A 12,262-nucleotide genomic window follows, 5' to 3' on the forward strand; every position below is an offset into this window, starting at 1 on the left:
GAAATGGTGTTCCAAGGATCAATGGGACTCTCTTCCCAGTTGCCATCTTCAAAACAGTGAGGTCAATAGGAATGGTGCAAGCTCCAATCTTCAAAGGAAAGTCCTTGATGAGACCAATTGGAGTTGTAGAAGAGGAGTCCCCAAACATTAGTAAGGATGTGTTTAGTTCCATGTTTTCAATCCCAAGACTCTTCACCATCTCCATTGAGATCACATTCACACTTGCACCAGAATCAACAAGAGCATCATCAAGTGTGAACTTACCAAGGGAGCAAGACAAGGTGAACTGCCCTTGGGTTTCTAGTTTGGGAATAGACTTTGGTGTGACTGGTGGATCAAGCTGCATAGTAGAGATGTCTAGAAGCTCTGCTACTTCTTCTTTGTGAGGTAGAATGTCCCTGATGAGCATCATTTGAACATGAGCATCACGCATATGTGGGATCTCTTGAAGCTTGACTCCTACAGCACTCATGTCCTTTCTGAACTTGGAGATCACCTTCTTTTGAGCTTTGGTGAGGACCCTTTGTGGAAATGGGAGCTTATCATAAGGTGACTGCTCAACCTCAGTGGTTCCTTTCAACTTTACTTCCTTTAGCCTATGCACAACCTCTCTTTCAACTTGATTCTCAGCCTTGTGCTCATCACTCTTCAGATTCTCTGCTGCAACCTTAAGTTCAGCGTGTGCCTTTACCCTCTCCATAGCCTTGTGTTCAATCTTATCCACAATCTGTCATGCAGCCTGGGAAACAAATTCTGTTCCATACAAGAAGCTGTCAATTTGATCCACCTCTTTCTCATGATCACTCAGCTCAATCTCAGAAGAAGTAGTAGAGAGGATAACATTGCAATACTCTTTGGGATTCTGCTCTAATTTTCCTAGTAGAGATCTCATTGGGCGCTTGGAGGTTGAAGGCATAGAGGAAAACTGATTCTCCAAAGCCTTGAAGTGAGAGGAGAGTTGTAGGAACTTGTTGTTGAGGTCATTGTAGCTTCCATCAACTTTGGTGTGAAGGTTCTTCAGCTCATATCCAATGTGCTTCTCACTTCTAGTTTGGGACTCCAAGATCTGTTTCAACATTGCATCAGTGCTACTCTCTTGTGGAGCAGAAGTAGAAGATCCGGCTTAGCCTTGTGTAGACTGATTTCCTTTGGAGGAGAAGCCTTGAGAGTAGTTTTGCTTAGCTTGGTAACCACCTTGTTGGTTGTTGTAGAAGGGCTTTTGTTGGTAGTTGTTGTACTGAAAGTTAGGCTCCTTCTTGTACCATGTCCCATTAGCATTCACAAAACATACCTCTTCTTGACCTTCTAGACCATCAACTTCATGAACCACAACTGTCTCCTCTTGTTTCTGCTCACCAACAAAGTTTACTTTCTCTTGTTTGGCTCTATCAGAAAGAAGCAAATCCATCTTATCTTGTAGAGCCTTCAACTTTTTCTTTGTGTTTGTGTCATCACCTCCACTGCCTCTGTTGCTTCTATCATGCTCATCATTGTAGACTGAATCACTCTTAGCCATATTCTCTACAATCTCCAAAGCATATGCTTCAGTTCTCCCCAAGAAGAAACCATTGCTAGCAGTATCAAGGTGGCTTCTAAATTTAGGCAAAGCACCTCTGTAGAAAGTACTAAACAAACTCTCCATATTGAAGCCATGATGAGGACATTGAGAGATGTAGTTGTTGAACCTTTCTCATGCTTCTCCAAAGCCTTCAAGATTCCTTTGATGAAATCTAGAGATTTCATTCCTTAGCTTAGCAGTTCTTGAAGTAGAGAAGAACTTGGTGAGGAAAGCTTTCTTGCACTCATCCCATGTCGTGATTGAATTTCTTGAAAGGCTCTTCTCCCATGTGTGAGCTTTGTCTCCCAAAGAGAATGGAAACAGCCTTAGCTTGAATGCATCTTCAGAGACACCATTGATCTTTGTTGTTCCACACAGCTTATCAAAGTTATCCAAGTGGTCTAGTGGATCCTCCAAGGCAAGACCATGGTACTTGTTGCTCTGGATCATGTTTATCAAGCTTGACTTGATCTCAAAGTTGTTGTTTTCCACAGCTGGTGCTCTGATGCCAGCTCTATGCCCATGGATATTGGGCTCATCATGTGTGCCAATAGCTCTAGCTTGGCGCGGTGGGTGTTGTCGCCTAAGGTTGGTACCTCCTTGGTCATTACCCTCTCCATCTTGAGGCTGATTCTGATGTTGATCCATCACAAACCCCAATCTGTCTAAGTGAGCATGTTGCTCTTCTTCTCTTCTTCTCTTCTTCTCCTTACAATATCCCTTTCAAGTGCTCTAATGTCTTCAACTCTTGGAACTAGGTCTGTTTGACTTCCGCTCCGCAAGTTCATGCACCTGAGATACAAAAAGGCTAGGAGAGAGTATCAGTACTAGATATAATAATAATAAGACTTAGTCTCAAGTAAGGATCAAATCTCAATGTCAAAATCAACTTAGAATCGGCAACGGCGCCAAATTTGAAATGGCCTTTTCAAGGGTCCTAATTCAAATCATGTAGTATTTAAGATGTCCATTCATTTCTAAGCATTTTGAAGCAAAGAGAATGAAGGTTCAAACTTAATCTAAGTGCATTCAGTTCAATGAAGTGGTTTGATTAAACTAACAATGTTCTAACACAACTAACTAGGAACTTTCAAGCAATTGGATAAAGGAGGAGCCATGGGTATAGGAATTTGATTTCAGATGACTAAGGTTTAATCTAAAATGGCAAGCTTCAATCAACACATTTCCCTAACTCTAGATAACATTTCTAAGCTAGTTATTTATTAATACAAAAGCTCATTTACTCTCATAGATCAAACATCAAATTTCTTTGGTTTGTGTCTAGCTAGCAATCATTAAGAATAGATCATTCAACTATCAAAACTCCCCCAACATCAAATGTCTTTGGTAGGGTAAGTTAAGAGCATGTTGAGTTGGCTCAGACATTTCATCAAACACCTTTCAGGCGATGAAATGTCTAAATTTCTAATCTGAGTTGGCCAACTCTAGATTAGCATTAAGATCACTTAATCAAACAAGGAAACATATTAATCTATTCGAAACATTCTAGATCATCACTTAATCATCCTAATCATCCTAACCCATGAATCCAAAGATGACTACTTACTCATTATCATGGTAGACACTAAATCATTAGTTGATCTAAGTCTAAACATGATTAATGATCAAAGCAATCAAGCAATCACAAAAGATAATGATCAAGTATAGATCTTTCACTCCAAAAATGGTCTTTGATTTGATAGATAATAAGATAAGTCCCAACTTTTGGATAATAAGGGTATTTATACAATCCCTAGAAAACCTAATGGTTTCCATTAAAAAGTCTAAAAAGCCCTTAAAAATGTGTAAATTCGACTAAGGCAAAGTTACGACTCGGGTAAAGTTCATCGGCCCCAACCCGCGTCGTTTCAACCCGCGTCGGATTGTCGCCAAACGTCTCATCTTGCGCGCGGGTAGGAGACCCCGCGTGCTCCAACTCGCGTCGGATTGTCGTCGAGCGTCTCTGTCATGCGCGCGGGTAAGCCGTGCTCCACCCAGCGTCGGATTGTTGTCGAGGCTTCTCTTTTATGCGCGCGGGTCCACGATCCTGCGTCCTCGACCTCGCGTCGGCTCGCTTTCTAGGTTAGGCTACGCGGGTAGGCGATCCCATGGTCTCGACCTCGCGTCGGCTTGCTCCAACTCGACCAATGTTCACTTTCCATCTCTTCTTGAACCACAAATCTTCTAAACACTCCAAATCGCTCCATAGGACACTCCAATACCTGATAAAGACATATGAATGCAATATGGATCCTAAAGATGCTTAATTTCTAATTTATATGATCAATATGTACAAAATGGATGGTTAAAACAATGCAAATATGAAATATATCAAAGATGTGAAGAAAAGAACCTTGTTCTAAATTGGGAAAACTGCAACTTCGTGGTTAGCGATGGAATCGTCCTTGGACACAAAGTATCTGCTACTGGTATAGAAGTAGATCGAGCCAAAATTGAGGTAATGACCGGTTTACCTGCACCCACAAACGTAAAAGATGTGAGAAATTTTCTCGGGCATGCCGGATTTTATATGAGGTTTATACAGGATTTCAGCAAAATTGCCAGACCACTCACAACCCTCCTATGCAAAGAACTTAAATTTAACATCACACCGGAATGCGTAAAAGCTTTTGAAGAGATAAAGAAAGCCTTAATAACTGTCCCCGTCGTACAAGCACCTGACTAGAATCTTCCTTTCGAAATTATGTGTGATGCGTGCGATTTCGCTGTAGGAGCAGTTCTAGGCCAAAGGAGAGACAAAAAGTTACATGTTGTTTACTATGCCAGTCGAACTCTCGATGAGGCACAAAGGAATTATGCAACAACAGAAAAAGAACTACTTGCTGTAGTTTATGCATTTGGAAAATTCTGCCAATACCTAGTCGGTTCGCGAGTCATTGTTCACACCGACCACGCTGCGATAAAATATTTAATGCAGAAGAAAGAAGCGGAACCACGACTCTTGCGATGGATCCTGGTACTCCGGGAATTTGACTTAGAGATTAAAGACAAACGAGGAGTAGAAAACGGAGTCGTAAATCACCTTTCCCGAATACGAGTAGAGGATGACGTCCATGTCGACGATTTCTTGCCGACAGAGAATGTTTACCAAACGGATTCATCATTCGTCGGTAACGTATGTCTTACATCAGAGGAGCCATCGATCGACACCAGCGATGCTGCGTCAATCGACACTCCCGATGATCAAGACCAAGACACTTCCTCCATAACCATCACTATTGATATAAAAGTCAGTGTCGCCTGCAACACCTTACATCCTGAACACGATACTCCCGGAGATAGAAGTTTAAGTTGGGGGGGGGGGGTGCATGCAGTCGAAAGAAGTTTAAGGAATAGACCTTGGTACGCTGATATAGTTATAGTAAACTATCTAGCTGCTGACGTAGAACCTGAAGAACTCAGGGGTTATACAAGAAATAAAAATTGAGAGAAGTTAGGAGATATCATTGGGATGAACCATACCTCTACAGACATTTCCCTGACGGGATATATAGACGTTGTGTTGCCGAAACTGAAACACCAGACATTTTATTCCAATGCCATGGATCCGACTACGGCCTGGCTATTTTGTAACCTTTCAAACGGTATCAAAAATTCTTCAAGCAGGATTATGGTGGCCAACCATGTTTCGCGATGCTCATGCATATATAGCACAATGCGACAGATGCCAACGAAGTGGAAAAATCAGCAAAAGACATGAAATGGACCAGAAATCTATTTTAGAGGTAGAAGTCTTTGATTGCTGGGGGATAGACTTCATGGGTCCTTTCCCTTCCTCGTACGGGAACGAGTACATCCTAGTTGCTGTTGATTATGTATCCAAATGGGTTGAAGCAGTAGCTTCCCCGACAAATGACGCATCTGCAGTTATCAAGCTTTTCAAGAGCATTATTTTTCCAAGATTTGGAGTTCTTCGAGTAGTCATCAGTGACGGTGGCTCTCATTTTATCAACAAAGTTTTTGACGGATTACTCCAGAAAAACGGAGTGCACCATAGAGTTGCTACACCTTACCATCCGCAAACAAGTGGACAAGTAGAAGTCTCAAATCGACAGATCAAAGAAATCTTAGAAAAGATTGTACGAACCTCTAGGAAAGATTGGTCTAGAAAACTGGACAATTCACTTTGGGCTTACCGAACTGCATTCAAAACTCCACTAGGAACAACCCTATTTCATCTGCTCTATGTAAAATCTTGTCACTTACCAGTTGAGCTAGAACACAAAGCAGCATGGGCATTAAAATTGTTAAATTTCGACACTAAACCAGCTGCCGAAAAGAGACTCATGCAGCTTAACGAGCTGGATGAAATCAGACACTTAGACTATGAGAACTCGAAAATATATCAAGAGAATACAAAAGCATATCATGATAAAAAGATCATCTCTAGACAGTTCGAACCAAATGAACAAGTACTGTTATATAACTCTCGGCTTACTCTGTTTCCTGGAAAACTCCGATCTTGTTGGTCAGGTCCTTTCACTATTGTGGATGTCAAACTTTATGGAGCCATTACACTTATAAATGATAAAGGGGAAGAATTTACAGTGAATGGGCAACGAGTGAAACATTATTGGGCAAAACCGCCAAATAGTAGGCCTTTACATTTAGGCCTTCCTGATCATTAGACAGATCGGATCTTAAGTCAAGCTCAAGACTTAAAATAAGCGCTGAATGAGAGGCAACCCATTTCTAGTTTTAGAATTTTCAGAATTTAGTTTAAGTATAAAGAAAAAACAAAACAAAACAAAAATCGTAGCGGCTGTCGATCGACAGAAAATGCAAAACACGGACCTACTTAAGTTAACATTAAGTCAAAAATTAACAAAACCAAAAACCCTTTCGAAACATCCGCTCCTTGCTTTCTCTCTTGTTTCTCGACCAAATCGGACGATTCTTTAGCTCAATCTACTCGATTTTCAACCCCTTATCTGTTTAATTCACTTAATCAATGAATCAACATGGTATGAACTCTTAATTTTCTAAATTTTCGTGCATGTTAGGGTTGAGATAGAAGATGAACTACAACCGGGATTATAGGGCGTGTATAGATCAATTTGTGTTGATGGAACGATAGAATAGGGATTACGAAACGATTTTAATGATTATTATGCTATGCAGACGAAATTGCATTTAATGGGTTTTTGCAGGTTTTCGCAATGGAAATATCAATCGATGATACTACACTTCCATCAATCGGTTTTAACACTGATATGTCGATCGATATCGACACAAAACTATCGATCAATATTGAACACTGATTCTCTTTTGTGAACTTTAGTTTCAGCTCACTAAAAGAAAACGGCTCATATATAGCATGAGGAAAACATTATTACAAGCTAGCACAGCATTTTGGCGAACGTTGTATCTTCTACGCAATCTTTTCTTAGGCACTTTAAATAGCATTTAGTTTGTGCTATGTTAAAGTACCAGTTCAATAGCATTTTATTAATTGTGCAATTGTATAACTTATAATAGCAGATAATAATTGTTATTATAGTCTTATTAAATATAAAATAAAAAATAAAAAATGCAAATAAAAATATTTTTAAAATTTATATATCGAAATTGTTTACATATTTATGAACTGTATACAAACTAAACCAAACTAAACCAATTTTTTTTTTCCAAAAAAAATAAATCTACACATAAAATTCTATACCTAACGTTCTATCTCCTTAGGCCACACCACACTACGACCGACGCCGTCACAACGAGTACCCCAACGTCACCGTTTTCTAGTAACACACCCGAGTTTGGACCTTCTCCACTCTAAACCTAATGTCTCTGAGGCTAGCGACCCACCCTTTTGCTACCTCCTCTTAGCAGCTGAAACAAGATTTAATACAAAACAGTTGATCATAATCAGTGAACTCGTTTAGTTGGATTCTATTGCATTTGATAATAAGATACCTTCGAATTCACGTTCAATTTCTTCAAGCATACTGTCTCTTAGCAGCTGTAACAATACATCAAAATTTGTCTCAGATTAGTTATTCAAGATCTTTTGTAGCGGCTACAGGTAGGAAGGGTATGTTGAGAATCTTTGAAGTCTCGTTCCATGTCTTCCAACATCTTCTGTCTCTCAGCAGCTGAACAAGAGACACAAAAGAACATGAGAAACAAAAAAATCATATTTTTTAAAGTGTAAAATAGGAGGTTGTATACAAGCCACAAACAAAATAACATGAACAAGAGACAAAAGAACATGAAAACACAAAAAAAATCATATTTTAAAGTGTAAATTCAAGCTACGAACCTGCAGAACATATAAAGAACCCTTGTCATGTCATGTAATCTTTGTAATGACATTTAAAGAACATAGAGCCCGTGTTTTGGGACACCTCAGGAGAATAAAACAAGCATTACCAGTAAATATTCAAGGAATATGAAGTAGCAGACTGTGCTGATTAGTACAAGCACTACAAACTCTTGGCCCACACTGCAACATGTAATCGATCTTCAGTTGTTAGTGTCTGGAAAAAATAAGCCATAGACTGTGTTCATGCTTTGAGGGTTAACACTCAATTGTTTTAAGATTGACTCTCTCAATCAAGCTGAGACAAAAGAAAGGAGTCTTACCTCAGAGGAACTCTTTAGCAGCTGTAACTCCACCAGCTACCTAAACAAGCAAGAAAGATTCAATCTCTCAAACTTGTAAGAGACTCAAGAAGATCTCTCTACCTGTTTCCAAGAGCCTTCAGGTAGAGATATTGGAGCTGTCTGATATGTTACCAGACGCCTCTTCCGTGGTTATTGCCACCGTAGTTTTTTTTAATTTAAAATTATCAGCTTACTTGCATCCAAGAACCATCATCTTGTCATCAACCGTAAGAGCCTTAGGCCTCTACACTCCAGAAGAACATGATCAGACAATTTAAAAGAAATATTCAGGTTGAACTCTTTTTTTTTTTCATCTTAGCAACAAGAGTCACAAAGAGCTGATAGTAAGTAATTAAAATCAGTATTAATAACCTTGGTTACAAACAAGCAAGAGGACGAAGCATACATGAATCAGACTAACCGCTTGATGCCACAGCACTTAAACATCAGACAAAACCTCGCGAGTCTGCTGCATAAGCTCTTCCATAGCTGCAGCACCTGCACCACTAGCTGCTTGATACGTACTAACCACCATCCTCTTCACCTGTGATATAACCAATCAAACGTTACTCATAGTATCACAAAACCCAGAGTTTAAACTCAGAAAATTAATTGAACCTTGGCGTGATGATGAAGAGGCATAACGGCCATCAAGCAGATAATCGTCGAGCAATTAGGGTTCGCAATCAAGACCCCTTTACCATTTCCCACTCTAATCCCTTTCACCGCCTCAGGGTATCACCAACGGAACGCCGTCAGCCATTCTAAACGCGGAGCTATTGTCGACGACGACGACCGTTCCTCTCTCCGCCGCCAAAGGTCCGAACTTTCTGCTTATGGATCCTCCGGTGCTGAACAAAGCGATATCCACGCCGTCGAAGCTCTCCGCCGTGAGCTCCTCCACCGCGTGCTCGCCCCCCGTCGAAAGCAGACCCATCTCAGGATCTCCTCTTCACACCGCTCACCGAAACTCCAGAGATCGGCCGTCACCTAGCTTGCCTCAGCGCCGCCGCAGACAGATTTGAGGCAGGAGGCTTCACCGACTTCCAGAGCTTCAGACTAGGGTTTTCTTTTGGGGGGAGAGGGTTGTCGAGAGAGAGAGCGAGAGAGGCGGGGGGGGGGCTAAATTTTTTTTGTTTTTAAGTGTGGAAAAATGAATATATTTGGCTCACTTCTACTTAGCCGCGGGAAAAGTGAAATTATTTTCGGCCTAGACTAAAGATAACGTTTTAAAATTATATATGGCTTTTTTATGGCATCGATAAAACAAAACGCTATCTTAAATGATGAGTTATGTCAAAAATAACATTCTGAACCAGAACGCTATCTTATTATGCTATCTTTACTCTCTCTCTTTATAGTGGTTGAATGAGAAGAGAACGAAGAGGAGATTCGACATCGGCAGCACCAGCGCAGCTCCCCCTCCACCACCAGTTCACGACCGAGACCCTTGGCCAAGAGAGTGGGAAGAAGACCCCATCCCACTCTTTGCACACTTCGATCACCCTCGTAATGCGGTCAAAAGCACGAAATGCATAAACCGTGAGATCAGGGATGCGTGGGATGACTATGACAGCATGTTCTACAACGAGTGGCTGAAGGTTTCCATTGAGCCGACACAGTTCGTTGATCCGGATGTGATTAGACCGATGGGCATCAAAGAAGACCTCGAGGACATGTTCGTGGAGTTGGGAGTGGGTAATATGGCCACCAACCCACACAGCCTCTACCCGGAGCTGGTCCGTCAGTTCCTGGCCACGGTGCAGGTCTACTACGCCAACGAGAGGGTGAAAAGGGCGAACGAGGGTACCTTGACTTTCTTCATCCACATCATCCGTTACAGAGTCCCTCTCATGACTCTCTGCACCATCTACGGGTTTCAGAACTCGTGCCTTCAGCTTGCCTCTGTTCCAGGTTTCACGGGGAGATCGCAGTTCTGGGAGCATATAGCTTCTGGCCATTTCGAGTCAGGCTCAGCCACTCACACGGACATTTGTCACCCGACTCTGCGCTACTTTCATCGAGGCCCTTGCCAACACTATGTTGTGCAAGATGGAACCGAACAAGGTTCGGGTGCATGAGCTCTCATTAGTCTACTATGCGGTCAGGAGCATGGTTCACATGGAAGGTATAGCGGAGCCAGACGACGACGACATGTGGCCCAACCTTAGAGCCCTTTTCGCTGAGCACCTCGTCAAGCTCAAGATGAAGCCGTTCCAGACAGCGGGAGCAAAGAAGTAGATGGTCGGGATTCTGCTTACACCGATCTTCATGCACTGCAGGATACCGTTGGATGAGGCTGAGGTTGTTGGCCAGCGCGTCTATATGGATACAACACACCTGACGAGCGCACATTGGCTCAAGGATAGTCGCTACTGGAGTTTCAGGGACGCGGATGGCATAGACTGGATAGAGCTACCCAGGCGTTAAGTCACATACTTCTCAGACGGCCTCGCCAGCATCCAGTTTCACCTTGATCTGCGCCTCCTTCGTGACCCAGCTACCATGCCACGCCGCTACACCGTACAGCGAGCTGCAGGACCTCATCAAGAGTATTCAGAGCCAACACTCCCACCATTCCCGCCTATGCCAGACATGTCTACACGACTTGAGGGAGATTTCCAGCGCGTCGTAGTTGATGCTCTTACCGCCATCTGGGCTAAAGTATCGAGATGCCGCTGTTCGAGCAGGGCGAGTGTCAGAGCCAGCTTACCATCAGCTGCAGGACCATCACGCCAGCGTAGGGACGACTCCAAGGAGACCACCGATGAGACTACTGATGAGGACTAGTCATCATATTTCTATCCCTATCTACTTATGTTCTATTTTGCTATCATACTATTAGGATCTCTTTTCGGATTTATTCTATTATGTTATGACTTGAGTTTATATATTGCTGATCTAGCATGTGTTTGAAGTGTCTAACAGAGCTAACCTTGCTAACTAATACTCATATTGTGATGAGTTGGACCCTTTAACACGTTGCAGCTAGCACATAAATTTTCTGTCTCCGCGTCATCAATCAACAAAGAGGTGCTTATGTCAATCGACGCTCGAGACATAAGGGTACGAAAATCTTTTCTCTTGTCTAACATCTAACTAAGTATTTATGATCTATTCTCTAACCAATCTTAGATTGAATATCACTGAGGACAGTGAAATTTAAGTCTGGGAGAGGTATTTACTGATACTAGTTTGTTATTTGATTCTTATTAAAATGTTTCCTAAAAAGAGTTTTATCGAGTCAAGAAGGGGACAATGAACTTCTTTAGATTTTTACATGTTTTTTAACCATTCTATAGCGCCACTCTTAGACTTACTGACTGCAAAAAGTACTAGAGATACTAAAGTGGATCAACCTGTCAACTATGACAACACTTGCTGAGAATGTTTGAAGGAACCAAATCTGACCTCCAACCTAACCCGACTCAACTGTTTTCCTTGGGGCTTGGTATACATGGGATTGGATACTTCAAAAAAGTCTGGAAGGTAAAACCTTGTGTGGATTTATCACCCTCTCTCTCTCTATTTCGAATTTAAAAAGACTTGGTGGCTACAACCATTGAGGCTTGATTCATAAGAATTCTAAACGTAAAAGATTCGAACATGACTCGGTGGCTACAACCATTAAGGCTTGATTCACAAAGAATCATAGGATATAGGTCAAAAAGAAGTGAACATGATTTGGTGGTTAAAACCATTAAAGCTTAATTCATGGAAGCTTGTCCAATCTTGGTCAATGATCCTGTGATGAAAGCAGACTTTGACTGAGAGAGAAATAAGGAGAGAGAGAGGATAGGAACTTCTTTTTACCTGCAGGTTCAGATACGTTTTTGAGCATCCTTGCATCATGTGATCGATACTCCAAAGGTAAAGCCTACACTTTTATTTATGCAAGAAATGAGGTTAGTGAAGGAGAGTGTCAGACAAGATTTGTTGAGTTGTTGGCTAGATGAATTTGGAAGCTATACTAGGATATTCTATGATGTGCTTCTAAAGTTAGGAATTCATTGATGCGGTTAGCAACATATTAGAAGTGATGATTCTAAGTTTAAAAATTAGGTGAGTTCCCGTTGTTTT

General features: G+C 41.5%; 1 non-coding gene across 1 annotated transcript; it reads left to right on the plus strand.

Moving 5' to 3' along the window:
* The first annotated feature begins 1,646 nt into the window (after positions 1 to 1,646).
* LOC125593574 lies at positions 1,647 to 1,753 on the plus strand. Its single transcript, XR_007329477.1, has one exon. It is a non-coding gene; the product is annotated as a small nucleolar RNA R71 (small nucleolar RNA).
* Positions 1,754 to 12,262: the final 10,509 nt, after the last annotated feature.

Source organism: Brassica napus, chromosome C9 (assembly GCF_020379485.1).
Source record: "Brassica napus cultivar Da-Ae chromosome C9, Da-Ae, whole genome shotgun sequence".
Classification (NCBI taxonomy): domain Eukaryota; kingdom Viridiplantae; phylum Streptophyta; class Magnoliopsida; order Brassicales; family Brassicaceae; genus Brassica; species Brassica napus.